Source organism: Salmo trutta, chromosome 33 (genome assembly GCF_901001165.1).
Source record: "Salmo trutta chromosome 33, fSalTru1.1, whole genome shotgun sequence".
NCBI lineage: Eukaryota > Metazoa > Chordata > Actinopteri > Salmoniformes > Salmonidae > Salmo > Salmo trutta.
The window spans coordinates 23,239,751-23,251,068 of NC_042989.1; the positions used below are offsets into that span (position 1 = coordinate 23,239,751).

At 42.5% G+C, this 11,318-nt stretch overlaps 1 pseudogene; it reads right to left on the reverse strand.

Moving 5' to 3' along the window:
- On the reverse strand, positions 1-10,853 carry LOC115172690 (protein archease-like; annotated as a pseudogene).
- Between the last annotated feature and the right edge of the window lie 465 nt (positions 10,854-11,318).

An 11,318-nucleotide genomic window follows, 5' to 3' on the forward strand; every position in this document is an offset into this window, starting at 1 on the left:
TTGTAGTGTGGAAAAGATTTTTATTACAAAACTAATTGATTAATTGCAAACAGATACACTTATTTACTAAAGTATCCAAAGATCACTTGTGATTTGACTATTTACAATGAGTAGTGCCCAGCATGAATCCTTTAAGTATCTATACCACTGAGAGGTGGCAATTGAAATGCTTAAATAAATATCAACCTGTAAAAAACACAGTACATAATACCAAAAATATGTATTAGTCAACAAGAAGGGCTATACGTTCATGTTTAAATTCCCTAGTAGTAGGCAAACTGGATTTTGTGTGATGATTCTGTCTCATCTTGAAACTTCTGAGATTAATTTGGGATACATAAAAATTCTAACAAAAATCTTCATTTTTGGCATTCCTCAGTAAACTCTAGTCAGACAGCCAGATTACTCCGAACAGCTATAATCAGCATGTATTAGGACCAGGTTTGCTTCCTGACGGGGAAAACATCACACTTCACAAGCTCATGATCAAAACCTATGCTGTTGCCCTTAATACAATGTCCATTCACACAGGCATGCTCTGATAGTCCTGTTCCCTTCGGAGACAGTTCCTCTGTAGAAAATCCTCAAATATCGATGATGGAAAAGATCTCAGGCTTGTCGATGTCATGGACCTGCATGGCTGAGTAAGTGATGGCCTTCACCTCTGTCCCCTGGAGAGACAGATGGTTAAGTGACACTTTAAAAAAACACTCAAATACAAACATTTGTATTCAGAAATGACTCGTCTCAATCAATGAAAACAGTTTGATAGGCCTAATAATCATCATCATGTATCTTGTTTTAGTAATAGAATACAAATCTCAAAACAAACTGTTTTGGACACATCATTTTCATCAGGGCATAAATGGTAATTCTGTTTTATGGTCAGGAGAGTCAGACAGCAGACCTCTGTGTGGTCAGTTCAGGCTAGAGAAATTGAAAGATATCAGGATTATCTCCCATTTGCTTACCTGTGGATGCTTGACCAAGCTGAACTCTTCTCCCCACCTACAACAGCAGAGGAAAACTGAATGATAGGCATGGAGGGAAGCTGAGAATGAAACAGAACTCCAGGCGTAGGAACTAAGGGAGGGATTAATGATAACATGCAAGCCATGTCTTTCTCAGGGGTAGAAGAAAGTCAAATAACCTAAAACCAACCCACCATATCCCCTCACACAGTTTAACCTAGGAGTAATGTAAGTGGCTCGAAAGAGGACGAATCACGTGTCGTGTCTTTGGCGTCATTAAAAACGGAACACCTGTTTATCAAATAACTCTCTGTAATTATTATTACTCAACTAAACTGATTAATCGTGTAACTGTAATTAACTAGAAGGTCAGGGCACCAAAATATTCAGATTACAAAGTTATAATTTTCCTAATATAACTTTCATCCATACATCAATTGTCTTAAAATCATTTATTTACTAAACTAAATAATTCAACAGAAATGCAAAACAAACAGATATGGTTACAAGGAAATGATAGGAGAATGTGCCCTAGTGGGCTAAACCGGCTTGTTACACAAAAGGGGGGGTGGGGGCAGCGGAGAAGACACTACAGAGTTGAGAAATATTAACAATTGAAATGCTAATCCTTCGCACATGAACGCTCACTCATTCAGGAACAATTGCAATAAGTATATATTTACGCTCAGTGTGTCGTCGGGATCTTTGTTGAAAAGTGCTGTTGGAGTGAGTGAGTGAGTCTCTCTCTCTCTCTGACACCGAATTCCTAACTGCAGACTAGTAATTAATATCAAAGACTTATTCTGTATCGATAGTTTAACCACGTGGTATGGTTAAAGTTCAGTAGAGGGCTGCATGGTCAAACCTATTAGCCAACTCGTAATGGGGTGGAGGCCTGGTCTGGTGATAGAAATCCTGGGTGGGGATTTTATTCGGAATGACAGAAAAAGGCTGTCTCATGACGCCAGGTCTCGTCTGTTCATGGGGGCGTGCCGATGACTTGGTAAAACTTTAAACAGAAAATACAATTCTCTCACATTAACATCTTACAAGCATCCCAACATATTCCAAATAGCTTTATCCTTATTCATTAATTTTAAACAACCATTTAGATGTAAGTCTCATAGCTGAGGCTAGTATATAAACATTATTATGGTAATATGGCCGTATTGTCTCTCATGAGTTTCACAAAATTGTACCAAACGGACCAGTTCATAGCTGGATTCTTCACCGATCTTTTATACCTTCTCCAGAACATAAATGTCGTTCGGTTCTCCAATTCTGTGATGTGGAAGAATCCTTTGTTCTCTATACTGTGGCCATGAGGAGAGAATTTCCTCATAGGAATTTACAACTGCTCTCAGAGCCTGGTGTCAGAAGTATAGAGGTCGGGGGATGGTGCATAGAAAAGGCCTGGTGCAGAGGGAGGGGGGTCAACTGTGCTCGCTGTACCCAAAGAGGGCAACGTCATGACACATGCGACTGTAAATTAGTGAGCAAAAACGGTGAAAACGAAATCCTGACGTGTGTAACTTTAGATCTACTTACACAATAGAGCGGATTTTAAAGTGCATCCTGTCAATGTGCAACACTTTCACTTCCTTTAAGACAGAATTTATGTTAGGCAGTACCTTATTATCATAACTGCTAAATTAAATTGATAGTTGCCATGATGTCTTTCTTAAAGTGTATTACATTTGATGCAGGAGATATTTAAAACAAACAATGGCTGTTAGTAATTAACTTAGCTGTGAGGAGGGATACAAGATACATGCACACTTGTGGTAAATGTAATGACATGTTACCTTCCAGTTGTAATTATGTTTCGAACCTAAAACATGTTTTTGCAATGCAATTATACAGACAGGCACCAAGAAAGCTAAACATCTATTGATGGGGGTAGGAGAGCGAGCTCCATGAAGTCCCACTGGCTAACATGACTAATCATTATTCTGTTGAAGGCCCTTACTCTGGGAATGAAGAAAAGATCTGCACTGAATTTGAATAACCAGTCATCAAGGTAGTGGAAGAGAAGAGATTCCATGTCGTCACCTGTCAAGAAACAGAAAGAAATTATAAGAATGTATTGAATGCAATGGTATTTAATATATTGACCCATAAATGAAACAATCTGCTTCATGAACTCCCCCTATGAGTATTATGCCTGTTTTTAATCCATCTCACCTTCTGACTCCACTTCTACTGTGTCAATGGGCTCAACTGTCTCTGTGTCTGTCATGTACCCAAATATTGCCATGGCACACTGCTCAAAAGGCCTCCTCCAGCGAGTCTCCCCAAGAGTGGAGCCTGGGAACATGCATAAGAGTGATGACACACATGCAAGATAAAGCCACTGATTAGGGTGAAGTTACAGATCACTGATCTAAGGTGCACTGCATTATCAGGTAGGCTTTGTGAATTTCACAATAAAAGTGTTGCCAGTAGCCACCTTAGACTGTTTAAGGGAAGTAGCAGCAGTTGCTGTAGTTCAGGTAATCAACTTACTGTACATCAGCATTGTGGTCCAAATCTAGAGAGAAACCAAATGACAATATGAATACATAAATAACTCATGTTTTGGCGCCGGTGACGTGGATGTCGACACGGAACACAAACCGGCTGCACGCTTGCGCCATCGTGCATAAATGTATTTTGTCCCCCTACACGCAGGTTAAAATATCAAAACAAACTCTGAACCAATTACATTAATTTGGGGACAGGTCGAAAAACATTAAACCTTTATGGCAATTTAGCTAGTTAGCACTTGCTAGTCATCTCTCCTCCTTCCAGGCTTTTTCACCGGCAACACAGTTTGTCTTTCAATCACCCACGTGGGTATAACCAATGAGGAGATGGCACGTGGGTACCTGCTTCTATAAACCAATGAGGAGATGGGAGAGGCAGGACTTGCAGCGCGATCTGCGGCAGAAATAGAAAGGACTTCTATTTTACACGGAACCCAAACCGATCGTGCATAAATGTATTTTGTCCCCCCACACCAAACGCGATCACGACACGCATGTTAAAATATCAGAACAAACTCTGAACCAATTATATTAATTTGGGAACAGGTCGAGAAGCATTAAACATTAATGGCAATTTAGCTAGTTAGCTTGCACTTGCTAGCTAATTTGTCCTATTTAGCTAGCTTGCTGTTGCTAGCTAATTTGTCCTGGGATATAAACACTGAGTTTTATTTTACCTGAAATGCACAAGGTCCTCTACTCCGCCAATTAATCCACACATAAAACGGTCAATCGTTCCTAGTCATCTCTCTTCCTTCCAGGCCTTTTCTTCTCTTGACTTTATATTGCGATTGGCAACTCATAAATTAGGTGCATTACTGCCACTGACCTCGTTTGTCTTTCAGTCACCCACGTGGGTATAACCAATGAGGAGATGGCACGTGGGTACCTGCTTCTATAAACCAATGAGGAGATGGGAGAGGCAGGACTTGCAGAGCGATCTGCGTCAGAAATAGAACTGATTTCTATTTTAGCCCTTGACAACGCAGACGCTCGTTGGCCCGCGTGAGCAGTGTGGGTGCAATATTTGAATAACATTGATTTCAAAATGTATTTTGCAATGCTCACGCACGCAACGCAAGCGGTGTGGTCAGCCTATATTAGCCCGTGGCAACGCAGATGCTCGTTGGCGTGCTCGAGCAGTGTGGGTGCAATAATTGAATAACAGATTTCTACATTTATTTTGCAACGCTCGTGCACACGACGCGAGTGGTGTAGTCAGGGTATAACAGGCTGACCACACCACTCATTGCAAAATAAATCTCTCAATCTCCTCATTGGTTTATAGAAGCAGGTACCCACGTGCTATCTCCTCATTGGTTGATATTTTAACCTGCGTGTCGTGATCGCGTTTGGTGTGGGGGGACAAAATACATTTATGCACGATGGCGCACGTGTGCAGCCGGTTTGGGTTCCGTGCACCTCTCTGATTCAGAGGGGTTGGGTTAAATACGGAAGACACATTTCAGTTGAATGCCTTCAGTTGTACAACTAACTAGGTATCCCCCTTTCCAGTTTTTACTGTACTACAATACAGTACAGTGGGCTAAGGTAAACATTCAATTCAATATGCCAGGGTAATCATCTACTAGGCCTACTGTAGTAGGATGTCCCTTGGGGGTATCCGTACCTATGTATGACATGCGAGGGTTAGGTTATGTATGTATGGACATTCAAAACTGGCCGAAATGGATCAGGCGCTTTGAAAGGTACAGGGTAGCATCAGGCTTAAACGTGAAAAATTAGGCATTTCAAGTTAATACACTGATCTACTCTATGGGTGATGAAGCCGAGGATATATTAAATGCTTCAACGTTGACTGAGGAAGAGAAACTTAACTACAGTTCCGTTAAAGACTGTTTTGAAACGCATTTTGTAGGGAGACACAACATTATATTTGAGAGGGCTAGGTTTAATATAAGAAATATATCACTTTCTGAAAAGTTACAGTTGGATTCCCAGCTTACCTTGTCCAAAGCTGTAAACCAGGTTAGGCAGAGTGAGACAGTAAAAAGACAGCAGACGATACTGAGTGACAGCAGTTCCTTGCAGAGCGAAGAGAGTGAGGAAATAAATGCATTTTCATACCGAGCTAACAAAAACGGAGGGGAACACAGAACAGAGACAGACGTGGAGAAAACAAATCACAGACAGCACCAGTAGCTAGTTCAAGTGTTTGTCGCAAATGTGGGAAATCCCCTTTCCACAGATGGAAAGATTACCCAGCAAAGGATGCGGAATGCAGGAAATGTCACAGGAGAGGACACTTTTCAGCTGTCTGTCGTTTAAAGCAAATGCATGAGGTCTCAGAGGAGGTACAGCAGGACAGCATGTTTCTGGGAGAAGTAAAGGAAAACAATGCTGGCTGGCACTCAGACATTAAACTCAATGGGGAGGTTGTGTCATTTAAACTAGACACTGGGGCAGCAGTGACAGCTATCCCAACTAGGCTGTATAGCTATAGCAGAGATGGCCCTTTGCTCTCTACAAACAAAAAACTGTATGGGCCCAGTAATAAGATTTTACCAGTGGTAGGGCACTTGGTGATTAAACTGGAGAGTAAAGACAAAAGTGCCATCCAGCCTGTCTTCGTCATTGACTCTCTAGCCAGGCCGTTGCTGGGGCTGCCAGCAATTGAAGCATTGTAACTCATTGAGAGAGTGAGCGAACTGGAGGACCCAGGTGAGGTTTTCAAAAAGAAATTCCCAAAAGTGTTTTCTGGTCTAGGAAGGATAGAAGGTGACTACAAAATCCGCCTGAAAGAGGATGCTGTCCCCTATGCCCTTACCACCCCCCGCCGTGTGCCTATCCCTTTATTGGCCAGAGTAAAGGAAGAGTTGGGGAGGATTGAAGAAATTGGGGCAGTGTCTAAAATAGAGAGTCCCACAGACTGGTGTGCTGGGATGGTAGTGGTCCCAAAAGCCAATGGGGACATAAGGATCTGTGTGGACATGACTAACTTGAATGAGGCACTCTGCAGAGAGAGACACGTCTTACCATCAGTGGAGCAGTCACTGGCTCAGTTGGATGGCTCACAAGTCTTCACAAAGCTGGATGCCCGCTCAGGTTTCTGGCAGATACCGCTGTCATCAGAGAGTAGGGCACCCACAACGTTTATAACACCGTTTGGCCGTTACCGTTTTTATGTTTTGCCATTTGGAATCGCTTCCGGTCCTGAGCATTTCCAAAGACGCATGTCCCAGCTGTTGGATGGGCTGAGTGGCGTCATAGTCCACGAGGACAATGTGCTCATGTGTGGAAGGGACAGAGCAGAACATGATGTAAGGCTCACAGCAGTTCTGACCCGACTCCAGGAGACTGGCCTGACACTCAATGAAAAATGCACTTTTGCACAGTCAGAGGTCTTGTTCTTGGGACACAAAATCAGTGCAGCTGGAATAGAGCCGGACCCGGAGAAGATCAGCGCCATCACAGATATGCCCAGACCCCAGAATGTGGCTGAAGTCAGGACCTTCTTAGGCATGGCCACATATGTGGGTAAGTTCCTCCCACAGTTCTCGGATACAACCAAATCTCTGAGAGACTTACTAGCCAAAGAGAATGACTGGTCATGGGGTCACATGCAACAGGTAGCGCTTGACAAAATCAAAGGAGACCTGGCCTCACAGAGAGTGCTGGCCCAGTACTGTCCCCACGCTAAGACAAAAGTATCAGCAGATGCATCATCCTTTGGGCTAAGGGTGGTCCTCACAGATGCAGGACAACATGGAGTGGCGTCCAATAGCATACATCTCCCGAAGCTTATCCGACACAGAGCAAAGGTATGCTCAAGTGGAGGAGGAGGCGTTGGCAATCACATGGGCATTTGAAAGGCTCAGCCAATACCTTATTGGCCTGCAGTTTACAGCAGAGACTGACCACAAACCACTGTTAGGGACAAAAGCACTGGACGACTTGCCTCGCAGAGTTCTGCGCTTCCGCCTCAGATTACTGAGGTTCACCTACAAGATGGTGTATGTGCCAGGGAAGGCACTGATCACAGCAGATGCACTCTCCAGGGCCCCAATTAAACGTCCATTATCAGAGGAGGAGCAATGTCTAGAGGGTGAGGTACAGGTGTCCATTAATGCAATAAGGGACAGCCTACCTACATCTCAGACCAAACTGCAGCAGATTGCAGAGGAGCAACAACGAGACCACATCTGCCGACAGATAGTGCAGCAGTGCAAAAGGGGATGGCCCAGGCAGGAGGAACTGCCTCAGCTGCTGAAGCCCTATTGGGTGCACCAAAGCGACTTCCACTGTAATGGAGACCTTCTCATGAAAGGACAACAGATAGTTATCCCAGAGACTCTACAACCAGAAATGCTAGACAGAGTGCATGATGGACACATGGGGATAACCAAATGCAGACTGAGGGCTCAACAGTCAGTGTGGTGGCTTGGTCTGAGTACTCAGATTGCCAAGCTGGTGGCCCAGTGTGAGGTCTGTACAAAATGTCAACCTTGTCATCCGGAGGCAATGATGGCAACGGAGCTGCCAAAATGGCCATGGCAAAAGGTAGGGGCAGATATGTTCTATTGGAAAAATGACACTTATCTGCTAGTGGTAGATTACTACTCAAGATACATTGAAATAGCAGACACCCATAACCACATCAGCTGGTGTAATCAATGGTTTAAAGTCAATTTTTTCCAGGCAAGGGGTCACTGAGGTCCTGGTTACAGATAACGCTCCCCAGTTCTCTGCAAGCTCCTTTTCTGCTTTTGCCACAGTATGACTTCACACATGTGACCAGTAGCCCCTACCATGCACAGAGTAATGGTGAGGCAGAGAGAGCTGTGAAAACAGTCAAGGGACTGATGAAAAAGAACAAAGATCCATACAGGGCTCTGTTAGCTTACAGAGCTACACCACTGCATCATGGGCCGTCGCCTGCCGAGCTCCTGATGGGCAGGAGGCTGCGTTCCTCATTGCCCGTCTCGCCGGCTCAGCTTAAACCCTGATGGCCTAACAGGAAGGCCTTCGCTGAGAGGGACAAACGGCTGAAACAAACGCAAACTGGAGACTTTAATCAGAGACACCGTGCTACGGAGAGGCCAGAGCTGACCGAAGGTCAACGTGTGTGGATTACAAACTCAAAGAGGATGCCCCACGCTCCTTTGTGGTGGACACAGGCTCAGAAGAGGTACGAAGGAACAAAACACACCTCAGAGCTCTTCCAGCCACACAGGCCACAGAAAATGCACAAACAGAGGGTGAAGGAGAGCGAATGCTCACAGAGCCACAAGCGAACCCAAAATGGGATGTGAAGCCACCAGAGTGGCTGAAAGACTGTGTTACGTGAAGAGAAAACATACTGTTGGGGACCATACCCAGCAAAAAGAGACTGTACCTAAGTTAATGTTCATACTGTGTGATTTAATGCTTTCATACTGTTTCAGGATGTGAAGTAGCATGCTAGAGAATAATACTGGTTTCCAAATTGCATTTCAGTTATGCTTCAGTGGTTATGCATGTTGAGTTGTTGTTCATGGGAGAGGGGAAGATGTAGTAGGATGTCCCTTGGGGGTGTCCGTACCTATGTATGACATGCGAGGATTAGGTTAATAAACAGGCTGGAGCTAGAACCTCGTTGTCGCGCGTCCTTATTTTAGATCATACTACACCTACAATATCAATGTGTCAATTAAGCAATTTCTGGTGGTCGAGCTGTGTCTCCTCCGCTAAAGATTCGCTTCCATTGTACATTTCAACAGAAACCCATTTATGTTAGTGAACAAATCAGACTAAAGTTAGCTAGCTAAAGTATAGTTCAATTAACCACCATGCATGTTCATAACATTAGCTAGCTACACAACTCACATTCATACTTCTTGTTGATCGCCGGGTATTTTGACTTGGTAGCTTTCTGTGAGATCAAGCTCACGATCATCCATTGTCGACCTTATTTAGTTGATTTGATCCCTAAAATACTGAAATGTTAGACTTGCCAAAACTATAACGTTACGCGCTTGAGTCGTATGCCGCGTTCATGTGCTAGTCGGAACTAAGAAACTCGACATGTCCGACTCGCTAAAAGTGGTACAACTAGCAGGTCGGACATTCCGAGTTTACTAGTTCAGACTAGCACTCGAATGCAGAAACATCACGTCGCTGTGTAGTCACGTGGGTCTCGCGTCAGCCAGGCTACTGAAAGGTATGCCGCATTCCGAATAACTGGGAACTCGGAAAAGTCGGAAAAAACCAGCTCCGACTGGGAAAAATCGTTTTGAACATTCATCCAACTCGAAATTTCAAGTCGGAAATTGGGGTATCTTTATAGAGCTCCAACTTTCCGACGTCAGGATTTGACCTAGTTTTCCCCGAGATTCCAGTTGTCTTGAAATCACCACTGTCCTTGCTGTTGAAACAAAATGGACCGTTTCAGGAAGTAACAAAGATATCTCGCGTTTTGCGATCGTCGGATATATATAGATATACAATCTGGAATAATAGAGACATAAAATACAAAAACAAGTCTTTATTTTTCCAGATCTGGTTTGACAACAGCATTATCTGGGTTAAACAATTACTGAATAATGATGGACAACTATATGATTATCCAGAATTCATGAGAACACACGATGTTACATCCACTCCTGAGGAGTTTCAAATAGTTGTTGGAGCTGTCTCTTAAGGTGCTATTCTTCTTTTAGGAGAATATAACAATACTCCAAGTGCAACTGTTGAGGATTTTGTAGCCCCAATTCAGCTAGAAGGAATTTACATTTTAAACTATTAATGTAATAACATATATAATAAAACTCTGTCAAGATGTTACTATTCCCTCTGCTAGAATATACAAGAATGAAGCCCTAGGACAAGTGAAATGGAAGAACGTTTCGTTGTTGTCTGGCAAATATTGTATATCTAATAAGACGAAAGAAGTATCACACAAACTCATTCTTAGACTGTACCCTGTAAAGACCTTTATTGTACACAGATTCAAAATTGCTATTGATAACAAATGTGTATTTTGTGGTTGTGACCCAGAGACTCTAGACAATTTATTTTGGGACTGTTTTTATGTCCGAAGATTTGGGAGTGAATTAGAAGATTTTTATGTTAAAATAAACTACTATTAATGTTAATTTAAACGACTCTGATATTATGTTTTATTTTTGATCCAAATGATATAGACCCCGATTTAACTTTCATTGTTAATTTGTTTATTTTTCATGGAAGATTCTTTATCCATAAAATGAAGTGGACGGAGAACAAACCCTTCTTCACATTGTTTAAGATAGGTTATTTTGAAATTCTCAGTAAGTGTAAAAACAAAAAAGCTATTTATCTCGACATTTAATACCACTGAATGTTAGGGTTATGTACTCCTGTTTGTATATTTCTGTTTTTGTTTTATTGTTCATAATAATACAAGTAATACAATAATAATAATACATAAATACAAACGTTTTGCGGTCGTCATTAGTTACCACAGCAACAGTCATAAACCACGCATTTCTACCATTTATTATTTTCAACCAAACCCTAACTTCAATCCTAATCTTAACCACACTGCTAACCTTATTCCTAACCCTAACCTTCAATTAAAACCAAAAAGCAATTTTTGTTAGAATTTTTACGATATAGCCAATTTTGACTTTATGCTGTGGTCAGTGCAACCCGGGATCCTTGGGACTTACATACCACTAACCTTACCAAAACCCTTACCTTAATCATTCTAAAACGTCAATGTTAAAGGTTAGTGTATGGACGTCCCAAGGATCCCAGATAGCACATTTTGGATGACTAGAAGGGATTTGTCATATTCACGTCAGATGTTGAAAAGGCTTAGGGTTAAGGTTAGCTAAAATGC